The sequence below is a fragment of the Sander vitreus genome, chromosome 3 (genome assembly GCF_031162955.1).
Source record: "Sander vitreus isolate 19-12246 chromosome 3, sanVit1, whole genome shotgun sequence".
In the NCBI taxonomy this organism is placed as follows: Eukaryota; Metazoa; Chordata; class Actinopteri; order Perciformes; family Percidae; genus Sander; species Sander vitreus.
This window is the reverse complement of record NC_135857.1, coordinates 9,152,019-9,165,261: the sequence shown is the minus strand read 5'-3', so window position 1 is coordinate 9,165,261 and position 13,243 is coordinate 9,152,019. Positions and strand designations below refer to the sequence as shown.

General features: G+C 44.7%; 1 protein-coding gene across 1 annotated transcript in view; it reads right to left on the bottom strand.

Moving 5' to 3' along the window:
• Nucleotides 1-9,179, bottom strand: part of cdon (cell adhesion associated, oncogene regulated) — a 44,123-nt gene extending 34,944 nt beyond the window's left edge. The window contains exon 1 of the mRNA XM_078245895.1: nucleotides 8,698-9,179. The gene's annotated coding sequence lies outside the window, so the exon portion shown is untranslated. The remainder of the gene's footprint in view (nucleotides 1-8,697) is intronic.
• Between the last annotated feature and the right edge of the window lie 4,064 nt (nucleotides 9,180-13,243).

Below are 13,243 nucleotides of genomic sequence, written 5' to 3'. Positions count from 1 at the left end.
GTCCTGCAGGAAGTTAATGCAAGTCCCCTTGATAGATGATTTAAACGGAGTGTGACTGCAGAAGACAAATGAGATACACCTTCCATGGACAGTCTGTATTTCAGACACTGCTGTCTCTGTGTGTGTGTGTGTGTGTGTGTGTGTGTGTGTGTGTGTGTGTGTGTGTGTGTGTGTGTGTGTGTGTGTGTGTGTGACCGCAGAGGACAGAGCAGAAGCAGTCCGGGAGGCGCAGGGTAACAGCGGGGCCACTCGGGTCCCAGAACCCAGAGACGCCGCAGCCCTGACAACACGGCCGTGGTATGGGATCAGAAGAGAGGGCGAATGAAAGGAGAGGCCCCCGGGGATCAGACAGTCACATCCCACAAAGCCCTGTTTACCGAGGACACACATCCACCCCTCCCTTCACCCCCCGCCAACATCTCCGTTCACCAAAAGCCCGACCCTCCCAAAGTGCCAGGGCCGGGACCTGGGAGACAGCGCTAATTCTAGCCCCAAGGCTTGTTGGCCGCGGACATAAACAGAGAGCGGAGAGGGGGGAGAGAGAGAGAAAGGGAGGGGAGGTAGAGAGATTGAGACAGAGGGGAGAGAGAGAGAGAGAAAGAGAGAGTGGGGACTGAATGGTACAGTATGTAAGACCCATCTTAATTGGAGATTGTTCTGCAATGCCTTGTTTTTCCTGGGAATCGGTTCGAGGGGGGAGGGACAGGAGGGTGGGGAGGCGCGGTTGTTTCCCAAGGACCTGAACAGCGGGATTAACCACAGGGGCGAAACTCAATAGCGGCCTCGGACACTGGAAACAGATCCCCGGGTATCGCCGCCATACAAGGCCACCTCGAGACCCTTTTTGCAAAGCGCATGTAACTAACAACCCTGCCCCATTGTCGGGGCACTCTGGGCCCTTCCGGCTGATTTCACAGGCTTTTCAGCCCACAGGGGAACGTCTGCTCAGACGAAAAAAGGTAATTCTGATGGAAAGGAGGAATACACAAGAGGGCCGTCTTGCCCGCAGGGTGCGTTATAACACCGATGTCCAACATGAGTGCCAAGAGTCCGATTCTTCACGCCAGGCGAGAGACGAGCTGGGATTGTGCAGCCGTGGCACCGAAGCCAGAGGAGGCCACACATTCCTCAATATCAGCCGTGATTAGAGAGAGAGAGAGAGATGATGGGAAAAGACGTCGATGCAAGGGGAGGGAAAAAATGATCACGTTTGCCTGCCAAATACCTTGAAAATGTCCACCTTCGCCCGGGGGAGGGGGGAAGTCGAGACACTATCTATGTTTTGAAATGCTGTTGTGTGGGCTGTGAACTATTGGACATGCAGTGATCTGATCCAGCTGCCCCCCCCTTCTCCCTTCAGTCTCTCGTCCCTCCCAAACTCTCCTGGATTCCATCACTGCCCGCGTCTCTACGGCAACAAGCGGCGAAGACGCAGACAACAGCTTCTGTTCATTCTCCTCCTGATAGGTCAGTGGCTGCCGACCAAAAGTACTTTCAAACCAAAAACATACTGTATATTTAATAATGCAATTCCAAACATGTGCAACCAAAACAAAGTGGCAGGGTGTCTAAATAGATACTAACAAGAGGTTGTTCAAAGTCAGTATTAAAAAAAAAAAAAACACATTGAGGAATAAAACTCAACGGAGTTGCTTTCAGGGTGTTTGCCTCGTCTTTGTTTGTCACTTGAGAGGCGTGAGAAAGAAAGTACACACGGAGTATTTCTCAGAATGATAAATTGACTCTGCAAATATAATGGAGCGATGTATATTCACAAGGGGGGGGATGTAGGACAGAAAGCGTTGCCTGATCTCCACATCCAGCCGGCCGAACAAAAACAAACAAATGTTGAGATATAATTAGTCTTCTTCACCAACTCCACAAATCTCTTGCAAAAACCCAAACAAACCAGCACCCTCGTACGTACGCGTTTGAGGACCCAAAGATAAATATGCAGTCCCGAACTGAGTGTGTAAATGCTTTATTTAGTTTGTCTAAATGTTTATCCGTCTCGCCTTGTAACACTCCACGCTTGTTGTGCGGCAATCGAGTGATCACAAAACAAACTTGGTGGTGATTCGCCAACACACACACACACACACACACACACACACACACACACACCATCTAAGATTCCACTTCTGGCTCTTGGTATAAAAAAACTCTGCAACATATTTAGGGTCCAGGGCTATTCTTTGCTGCTGTGTTGGAGGTGAGAAGAGCTTTTGGGCAAATGACGTAGTGCTCTGATGGAGCCAAGAGAAACACAACCTCAGTCATGACAACAGCAAAACATAGCAATAATACAGAAACCATGGCGTAGGCTTACTCGGTGCATTCTCTGGGTAGGTTTGTGTGCGTTTGCTACTGTGTAAGAGCACCACAAAAGCAATGACAGGGATTTATTTGACTTGATTAAAGTCAGTCAAACCCGGTATGTGTTTTCATTCATCACAAGGCAGAAATGCATCCCGCAGCATGCTGAGGATCTGCTACAATCTTCCCAGAACAATGCAGACGGCTGGACCAATTATATGTTGTATCCTTCTGGCTTAGATTCCTCCGCTCACTTTGAATATCTTTTATAAATGAGGGGTTCCATTGCTCCCTAAGGGGCTACATCTTGGAGCAGGGAAGGCCCAAAATGGCACCCCCTAACCACAGGCCCAGGCAACAGCAGTACCCACACTGCCTCACACTCTGATCTGGGAGAAAAACAGCCCTTCAAACAAGTAGCCTGTTTGTCAGCCGGAGGGGAGTGCCAGCCACTAGTTTTGCCTTAATATAGTCTTGCTGATCCTTGCACTGGCTTTTCAACAGCACACATATTCTGGTTCGCAGAAAACCCATGTCAGATGTGACTTATTGGTTCAACATTTGAAATAGAAAGCTGTGGTTGCTCACAGTTTCAAGAAGAAAAGACTCGGAGCCCGCGCTGGGGCAACAGACTAAGTCAGGCATATTTAGCGGGGTCAGTTTGCAGGAAGGGAAAAAGAAATGAATCTTGCAAACAGGAAGAGGAGGATGCAAAAAAAAAAAATCCCCAAGAAATGTTCTGAAATACAAAGGTCCGGTTCAGAAGTTCACTCCCTGAAATCTTCCCTAGGGCTGAGGAATCATTAAGAAAACTACACAAGACAAGGCTGCAGACAACGGGTCTCGTCGTATCTTTGCTTGGCAATTATGAGAAAGATTGTTGTTTTTGGCGAGAGGCGAGTATTGTGTAAAAAAAATGCCACGTCACACCCTCCAGGGGTACTTTTTGTTCTCTCTCATGCATGTGGTGGTGTCATGCATCGTGTTAAAGGCACATATACTACAGCTACACAAGCCACAAAGCACTCCCTCGCAAATGATTTTGAGCACATAATAAAAAAGGCATCTACAAAAAAGTAAACTGCAAACCATAAAACAAAACAAAAAAAATGGCAGTGTGCTTTAAACGGCTCAGGACCGACAAAGTATTTTGCAGTGAGTGTAGCCAGCTACGTATAAGATTTGATTCTACAGTACATCATTTTTTTTTCCTACAGTAAAATCAAAGTGTCTTTCTGTGTCACACAAACTGCTGCTGAGGTATTTTTATTAACTGTACCCATCTGGACAATAACCATTTTTCCGCAAAGCGCTGTGTGTGGTATTGGGTTACATTCCTTTATCATGTTGAGAACATATATATACAGTACATATAGGTACATATATATAGGCCTGTATTTCCATTACATTAACAGAAAACAAACCCATCTTCAGAGACGAAGCAGAGCTCCTCGCCCTGCATCGCCTGTACGGCTTCGTCCCGTTGCACTTCGGTGGCTGGCTGGAACATCTGTTTCTGCTGCTCCAAAAACTGTTTGTTTGTCTTAACAATTACGCCCCGATGTTTCTCATTTCATTTCTCAAATCTCTCGAAAATCATTATCCAGTTTCAGGTCCTTCAAGGTTCTGAATTTTTTAGAAACCCAATACGACCATGTGTTGAAAGCTGGTGTTTACAGTCGGCTCACCTTTGACATTTCAGAAGGAGTCGTACGGGAGGAAGCATGCAGCCTATCTGTAACCTGCTGGAGCAACATGCTTGCATAGTGAAGCGAGTCAGCACCGGGCTGTTTGGATCATCTGTCAGAGTAGGGGGGGGCATGGAAGAAACAGGGAGAGGGGGGTAGGGGGGGGTCCCCACTGAGAGACACATGCGTTGTGTAGTTAAAATAATGAAGGTGTGAGCTCCGAGCAGATAAGAAGTGCTACTAATGACAGCTTCACAAAACACGAGTGACACCTCCAGCTACCGCGTTTGCCTTCACAGCTTCTTCAACACAGCTTCAATGTATCCAACTCCACTCACAGCGTGTCCCTGGAATAAATTTAGGGAAGGAAAACGGAGGGTGGAAAGTACTTTTTTCTTCTTTTTTTTTTATTTGTTAGCACTGCAGCTGCAGGGTGCACTCACCAACCCAGCAGTCACGAGAACTCAAACTCTCTCTCTCTCTGACCTGCCCATCTTTCCCATCGACCCCCTGCTCATGGCTGCTGGGTGTTGTCAATCAACGCCACCACCACCCCCCCCCCACCTCCCCCTGGCTCCTTGAACATGGGGGCTCTTTGGCATGCTGCCCAAAACTCTCTTCTGTCCATCTAATGGGGCCTGAGCTATGGCTCTGTCCTTGACGAATGGGAGCTGAAGCTCACAGAGTAAAGGCCAGCATTATCAAATGGTGAAAAAAAAAAAAAAAAGGCTGCAGTATATGACTCAATCCCTGAGCAATGAGAGTAAACAGGAGGGCTATGTGTCAAGAGTTCAAAACAAGCCAGGTTTTTCGTTTGGGAAATAGTTGCTCGGCGGGTCAAACGCCAACCATACAACAGTCCACTAAATTCTACTTCATTATACTAAGAAGCTGAAATGGATTAGCCATCGGAGATTTAGAAAATGAGTAAGGCTTCAATACAGCTGTCAAAATATTGTGATGACGATGAAAAATACGGTGGCTGCTCAGAAATTTTGATTTTCTCTTCTTGTTTTCTGACTCGCTGAGAATTTTTCACAGCCAACGGTTGATCCTTGGGAGCAATAAAATGACAGATCACTGAGTTAAAACCAAATAAACAACCAAACCACATTGTGATTTAGGTTTTTAAATTCACTTTCATTCGCTTTAGGGCCAGGGCTGAGGTTTGCTGCCTGGCCTCCAATCTGTATGGCCTAGAAAATGAGAATGAGGTGCCCAAAATATACTTTAGTCACCCATTTAGACACACCCTCTCCCACCACACTGGGCGCCGATAGACATTCATCCACTTTACCATCACGGGAATTCTTCAGCAGCTGGAGTTTTTTTTCATCTGACGACTAATTGTTTCGGTATTAGACTATTGGTTTAGTATTTTCTCCTCCTAAACTTGGGAACCTGAGATGTGCTACCTTTTCTTGACTTTTTGGAACATGACTATTGTTTCGATTTATTGATTTTTGTTTGTCCTATAAACTCTGAGAAAGTAAAGCCCATAGTAACCCAAAGTAGTTCGCAACTGATCGAACAACCGTACCAGTACTAACAAAAAGTGTCTTTATTTTAATATCAAAACAAAGAAAAGAATGTCACTCATATATGACCACACTTCCTGGTTTTACCTTCAATGAATCATGATCGTTACTATGGGAATCCAGCTGTTACCTCAACTGCTACGATTCAACAATAATTTGTCATTGTTGGAGCGTATATGCGGCTGTGTGATCAGAAAAATCAAAAGAGCCATTATGAGAGCAGCGGCTGGTATCATTACACATGCTTCCATTCAAATTGCCCACTTAACATAGTTCTCCTACAGCAACATGTGTATATCATTAGCGAGCACCCTAATGGCTCTAACATTATTCGGGCTGGCTTAATGGCAGAGCTGTGCTTTGTTCAGCTCTGTCTGATAAGAGCCCGGACCGCTAATGGTTTATTAATTTCTCTACGAGTCACACAAAAAAAACGCTGCGAAAATACAAAACAGGACTCCGAGGCTCTGTCAGCATGTGATTCAATCACATTACCAATAGTCACATACTAAAAATAGTCCACAGGTCTTTATGTTCAGCTTGAAATTCACCATGTATTGGTCTTGTAGCTTTGGATTAATGGGTCTATTTTGTTATATTTTCTATGAAATTTATATTTATTATTATATTTTTTCACAGACTGACCAGAATGTAACGCAGCCAATGTTGCAGTAGTTAGAGCGAGGGAGAAAGGTATTTAAGGAAACGTGGTGAATCATGGAGGGAATTGAGTTAGAATGTGGCAGGTTGAAAAGGAAAGTGGCCACACAAAAAAAAAGAAAAAAAAAAATTAACACATTAGGAAAAACCTCCTGGAACAGACCCAGTATCAAAATCTGAGGAAGGATTTAAAGTGAACGCCGTCAGCGTCCGAGCCCTAACACAAAGGGCAAATCTCTCTCTGCCCCTGTCAAAAGCTCGCCCGATATTGGGGAGCACTGAAAGGATTTGAAAAGGCATCGGAAGTGTCTTCTTGTTCCCCCACCGATGCGACAATGCACGAGCAACTGTTTGAACTTGAAAGTGTTTTATCTGAGAGCAGCCATGTGTGTCCCACTGACTGGATGTCATGCATTCGAGAGGGATTCAAGACTTTGTTCTCGAAAACTTTTTAAGTGTTGGCTTCTTCTGAGAGTTACCCCCCTATGTAACAAAAGTCCCCGGAGCTCCGATGATAGTGAACAGCAGACAGAGGAAATGACTTGGGGGGGGCGGGAAATAAGTGAGGAACTTGTCTCATTGTCACAATGTTACTATCATTTTGACTCTGTCATCCGGTTTTTTTGTGCTCTGAAAGACATATATGGGGCCTCTTTAAATCTGCATGCATAGTGTATGATGTAGCCTACTTTATAAAAAAACAGCAACACAATACAAAACTAACTTTACATGAAACTTTTTATTAAATGTGGATCAATGTTCAAATTGAAGAACAGGTCTGTCTATGACTCAAAAACTCTATCAAGTTTAGAGTTGTTATCCTTTAAAGATCCTGAGGTGCAGCAGTGCGGATGACAACCCAGCAAGGCCGGAGTAGAATAAGCTCATGTGCACACTTGCACACTCAGTCCTGAGCTGTTAGTCAGGGCATTATTTGACACACACCTAATTTTTGTTCTTGTTTTTGGAATTCTTCCAACATTGAAAAAAGAGTGGATAAAACGTGAAATTGAGCCAATAGGAACAAGGCAGAAGCTGTTTGATGATCTTCATCAGACTACAAACACATCTGCATCTTTACTAAGATCCCCTTCTGCCTCTGGTGTGTGTGTGTGTTTTTTTTTATCGTTTGTATAACTCAACTAATCCCCAATCAAAAATCAGCCAAAAAAAAAAAATCACATTCCCAATCAGTAAACAATGACACCTTCATGCAAGCAGGCAGGTAGGCTACACTTGCTTTTCTTTGCAGTGATTTGTGCACTTAGCCAAATTTTACAGCAATACCAACATGGATTTACCAAACAGACGTTTATGACACCCTCAGGGGATGCATCTACAACAATAAAGTCTCCCTGTCTTTGGAGAGAGGTGTGGGGGGGGGGGGACACACCAAATATTAGTCTAAGCCACCATTCTGCACAGTGGTCAGTGTGGCTGAAAATTGGCTCCTAAAGCGGATCTGTAATACAAAAAAAAAAAAAAGTATAACTATAACTTTAGAACAAATACTTCACATAGACCCTGTCCATTTTCACCTTCTATGACTGTGACACCAATGTGTCAACGGAGGGACATATTTGCCATTTCTAAAAAAAAAAATAATATTGTAATAATAATCATTGCCAAATATATATATAAGATTTCATCTTTCAAAGCAAAAATGCAGCCGCAGGCCATCTGTTTTCAACTGGAAGTGTCCCTGCCTTCCAGGGCTGTTTACCAAACAAATATGTATGCCTTTGCTTGTGTTACATTCACCTCTGAGACAACACAGTGCCCTAAGCTGTGTCGGAATGTATAACCACAGATAACTGCTGAATAATAATGAGAATTCAAATCATTTGGGGTAATTTTAGCCAAAATACAAAGCATGGTTTTACACAGAAATGCTGCTCTTTTTCTGTGTGCAGATAATAATCTAACAAAGATGTAGCCTGGAGTCAACAAAATCCAAACTGTAGTAGGCTACACAATCATACTCTGACATTTACAAACCGATCTAGAGAAATCATATTTTCAATAATCATAGTCATGTTGTCAATGCAATGAAGGAACTGGACGGTTAAGGAAGTCATTATTTGGAGTCAGAGTAGCTTATGTAGGCAGGCTACATGCAACAGTAGATATAGTATATAATGTGGACAGTTAGTTAATTCATGAACAGAATAGTAATGTTAGTACACGGGCGCCCCCGTCCACCAGACTGCCACACATACGGAGCATGTAGCCTGCTGCCTCTCCGTGCCGCGGCTCTCTACTTTACCCACAATACAAAGTTAGGAATACACGGTCATGTTTGGGAAACAGATTAAACTGGCACTGTGGTGCTCTCTGCTTCTTTGAAGGTCACTTTTTCTTTTGTTATTACCAGAGAAGCCCAGCTGGCCTGGTGTGTAGGCTACACCGAAACCACCCCCAACCCGCTCCAAGCCCCCGGCCAGCCGGCCCGGGACTCCCCTGCCCTGTCTGCCTCCCCTCCGTCCCGTCCTTACCTCTCGTGCAGGAGGGCAAAAGCTGCGAGCCGTCGGGTGAATTAGCAGCAAAAAGCATTCTTCTGGAGGCAAATCCGTACGGGGCCCTCCATTAGACACGGGCTCAAAGTGCGAGACGACGGGAGGAACATGAAAACAGCCGGAGGTGGAGGGGATGAAAGAGAGTTTTGTAGACCCGCAGAGCAGCGCAGGCTTCGGGGGCCAAGGTGCGACAACTCCCCCTGGTTTAAACTCGAGTTGAGGTAGTGAAGACTTTTCTCCTGGGAAGTTTGAAGTCCTCGTGTTGGATAAAAGCGTTACGTCCCGACACTACCTCACTGTCTGTCTGTGTACCCGTTATTGTAACTCTCCCCCAGGTCTCGGTCTCCGTCTCTCTACCGCTGCCTCTTCCACACATGCATCTTTGAAGCCAGTGTCGAATTGCTCAGCAAATCATGGCAGCGGCGAAGCTGGTCGTCAAACCCAGGAATGTCCCAGCCCCACAGCTCAATACGGCTCCTGGAGAGGGGAGGGAGGGAGGGAGAGAGAGAGAGAGAGAGAAGAGGGGGTGTTACCCATATAGACATTAACAAGTTTTACAATCGAACGAGAAAAGATAATAAATCAAACTTCCTCCTTCCTCAACTGCGCACTTACCTGTGCGACTTATTGTTATCACTTGAAGGTTAATCCACCTGAACACATCATTCCCTTTGTTTAACAAGATGTACAGTATAAAGGCTACATCACAATAAGGGCTTTAATGGGGTATAATACATTTTCTTTTAAGTTGGAATTTTGATTTACTTATTGATCTACAAATTACAATGAATCCAGGGACAACATGTTAACCAACAGAGACAGACAAATACATTAAATTACATAATACAAATCTTAAAAACCCATATTGCATCAGAGAAAGGTAACCCAAAATGAAATGGCATGATAAAATCAATAGATTTGTTGAAATCTATGAAGACATATTTTACCTGCACAGTAAGTTATCGCTTACTAAAGGTTGCAGGGATGGGATAAGTCATCTACAATAAGCCGTGATCATCTAATGCAGGCAGGGGATCATCCTAAGAAAACCTACCACCCATTGTAAACAAAGCAAGGGATGCGTGTCCTTAACATTCTGTGTATAACTGAATGGGTTGAGTTCATAATGTGCATATAGAATAATAACATTTGGATTAAACTGACTTTGGGTGATACTATCCACTACGTGCATGCATGTCAATGTCTGACGAGGTGGATCTTTTTTCTCTTAGTGCACTGTCTGTCTGTCTCAGTCTGTTTGCTGGAATACTTTTGTTATTGAGACCAGAATCAAAACAGTCAAGTGTCCACACAAGTTTATATCTACTGCACAAACAGCCTCAAAGCCATAAAGGCACTTCTCAATTTTTTTCTAGTGGAATACACTGTGCTTGGTAGATTGAACCAGCTCTCACTTGGCCCATTGAATTGAATGAGAGTTATGTGGAAGGGGGGGGGGATGTTTGAACAGCTAATAGCCACGGGTCATTTCTGGCATCAGACCTGTCGGTTATATGGGCTGAATGTTGTTTGGCTGCAGCTCTTTCCTCATTGCTAGGTGCAAAGCCTTCACAGAGAGGCGTGGGGTGGGGGGTGGGGGGGGTGGGGGTGTGTGTGTGTGTGTGTGGGGGGTGCGGGGCTGAGAGTGTAATACAGGCATCTGTTGTGCGTATGGGCATGAGTAAACAGCAGAATCATCTTTGAGGCAGTAATTATGTGCTCCAGCGTTGGCTGGGCAGCAGCGGCGGCGGGCAGCGGGCGGCGGGCGGCGGGCGGGCCCACCCTGCATCAGACAGCAGGTGCAGCTCACCATCTGACAGCTGACTGCTATGGAAGGTGTGATCCAATCCTCCCCGAGTCTAGGTCGACCCAGTGAGAGCCCTCAGGCGCTCAGGGGCCAATGCCAACACACCAGCAAAAGCTCTGCCACAGGAGGAGAGGGGAAACAAGATGGAGGATGGATGCTTCACTTGGATCCAAGAGTTGCAAAACCTTTGAATATAATAATGATGATGGATGCTTCAACTCTGTTTTCACAGTTGAACAGACCTGATATTGTCCTTGCCAGTTTTCTGCCATGTGTGTGTTTCTTTTCTACATACTGTCAAGTCACGTTATCAGCACTAATGTCATACATTGTAAAAGCTTTATACGTTGTAATAAAGGATTCTACTAATGTCATAAATCATTAACCATTACCCATTAAAACATTTGGATTTCTGCCTGATGGTAAATTCAAACTGGGTCTTTAATTTGTCATGCAGAAAGGCGACTGCATTGGACAGTTCAACCTCTTCCTCCTGACTTATTAATGTTGTGTATTAATGCAATGACCACTTTATTCACATTGCTTTTATAATTACTTTTAATATTAGTAGCATTAGTATTTGTAATTTCTTCATGGACAAACTATTAAACCACAGACTTGGTGGTTTATTGTGGTCAGAGAAGCCTTTAATTAGTGTCTTATAAGACAGTACAGCCCCCTTTTTCCATCATCATCTTCAATGCAAGTGATTTATTTTCTTCTAGACCTGCCAAAATGAATTGATTAGTTGATTAGTTGTCAACTATTAAATTAATCGGCAACTATTCTGACAATCGATTAATCGATTTGAGTCATTTTTTGACTCCAGCTTCATGAATGTGAATTATTTTCTAGTTTCTTCACTCCTCTGTGACAGGAAACTGAATATCTGTGAGTTGTGGACAAAACAAGACGTTTGACGATGTCATCTTGGGCTTTGAGAAACACTGTTTGATATTTTTCGCAATTTTCTGACATTTTAGAGACCAAACAACTCATCGATTAATCGAGAACAGGGGCGTCGGACTGGGGGGAAAAATGGGACTGAGTACCCAGGGCCCTCATGTGAGGAGGGCCCAAAAAGATGCTAGAATGAATAGCTGGGGATGTGGGGAGGGGCCCATAGAAAATGTCTTTCTACAGGGCCCAGAATTTTGTGCTACACCCCTGATCGAGAACATAATCGACAGCTGAATCGACTATGAAAATTAACGTTGGTTGCAGCCCTATTTTCATCAACCCAGTGATAGCAATTTTTCTCCCCCCCCCCCCCCCTTTTTAAATCTCACTCCCCCTCTCTCTCAGGGTCAGGGGCTGGTTGGAGATGGAGACGGAGGCTCTGGGTTCAGAGGGGGGTGAGCGGGGTGATTGGACACAGTCGCATGTGAAAGGCCAGAGAGTGGCTAGTCCACAGGGAGCAGGGTCCACACACAAAGGGCCAGGGAGGGGCTCGGCGGGGGCGGCGGGGGCCGACCGAGGAGGAGAGGCCACGCTGGGAACCAAAGCTGACAGCACAGACACTTCTCATCCACTGAGGGTTCGGCTGTCTCTGGCCCCCTGGGGTATATGCTCACTTCTCTGTGCCGAGCTGCCAGCTCCACACTGCTGAGCCGCTGCTGCTTCAGCGAGCTGCTCATTGAGAGCAGAAGCAGCAGAAGCACTGGGCGCACAATGCAGCAGTGACCTCTGGCCCACATTTAACTGATAGGAAGGCTGTTTCCTTAGTCATATCAGCCCTGATCAAATATCAATAGATGACGCATTTAGCAGATACAAGAGCACTTGGCACTTGTTGATGATGTTGAGATCTACTTTTTTAGTTAAAAAAGCAGAAAACAAGACAGACAGACAGACACACTCGGTAAAAATCTTTGACCCGAGGACAACATGCGGGTTAAAGTTGTTTAAAATAGAATACACCCTGCAGGGAAGTAGATCCAATATCTACCAGGTATGGGGTCCGGGTGATATTTGTTTGTTTATTAAGATCCCCATTACACACAACTGAAAACGAAAAGAAGAAGAAAAAAACGTTTCTGGAGTCTGAATCAAAAAAACGAAAAATCAATCAAAACGTCCACATACGGACCTTTTCTGAGGGAAATGGGACATGTAAAGATTGTAATATAATTATTACTTTAACTTTAAAGTAAAAAAATACTGACTTTCATCGTGTGACGTCCTAATTTAGCCTAAAGGACGGGAAAATGGCAGGAGACCTGCTAACAAGGGCTTTGTCTGAATCTGCAGGCTGGGAGTGTTTGGAGTTGGTCCTTCCAGCTTGCTGTCCTTTGCTCTGAGGACAATAAGCCTCGGACCACTGTCAACAGAGTGTTTATGACCTGCAAAGCAGCCCTGCGTTGTGTTGACTTTGTCAGCAGGGGCCTGAGGGACGCCTGGCTCCAAGGGCTATTAAAAGACACTTTCAGATAACTGGAGTACCATCCCTCTGTTTGAGCCAGTCAGGATTTGTGGATTCGTCAGCAGGATGAAATCTGCAACAAAGCTTAATTGTTGTTTGCTGTAATTGTCAGACCTGAAGCCCAATTTTATGTAATTACATGAAAGCAGATGTTGTGGGTCAAATTTAGAGTGTAAACTGCCATGAATAAGCACTTGTTGCCTTTCTTTTTCTACAGTAAGTGCTAAGGCATGGAGTCGGACAGTTGCAAGTTTTTTTTTTTTGTTTTTTTTTTAAGGAGCTGAGACAAGAACATT